This window comes from Notolepis coatsorum (genome assembly GCF_963971535.1).
Source record: "Notolepis coatsorum genome assembly, chromosome: 13".
NCBI classification, from domain to species: domain Eukaryota; kingdom Metazoa; phylum Chordata; class Actinopteri; order Aulopiformes; family Paralepididae; genus Notolepis; species Notolepis coatsorum.
Genome location: NC_140177.1, coordinates 48,441,075 through 48,441,502, shown reverse-complemented (window position 1 = coordinate 48,441,502; position 428 = coordinate 48,441,075).

Here is a 428-nt window from a genome sequence, read left to right as displayed (position 1 = left end):
TATACTCATTTATCTGTGTATTTCTACTTTTACTTAAATGAAGGAACTGTGTACTTCTTCCACTGTTTTTTTTAGAGACATTTTCCCACAAAATTATATTGTAGAATTCTACCACTCTGTGCTTTAGCTTTTCAATGGCCAGTAGCCATTGTGTCACTAGACTAGAACGTCACATTCTCCAATTCCAAAACAAACCAGTGTGTGATCGTACACCTGGAAGGGTTAAATGGATAGTCTCAAGGGATCTCCTGATCATTACACATCAACAGTCTGTTTTTTCCTTTCACTTAGAACCAGATAATGTTTTGATGCCCCGAGACAGCATTGTGCCATGAGGACACTAAGCCACAAAATAAAATCAGGTGGGCTCGGCATGTGCATGCGCGCGTGTGTGCGTGTGTTATTCATTATTCGTCTTTGAAAATCGG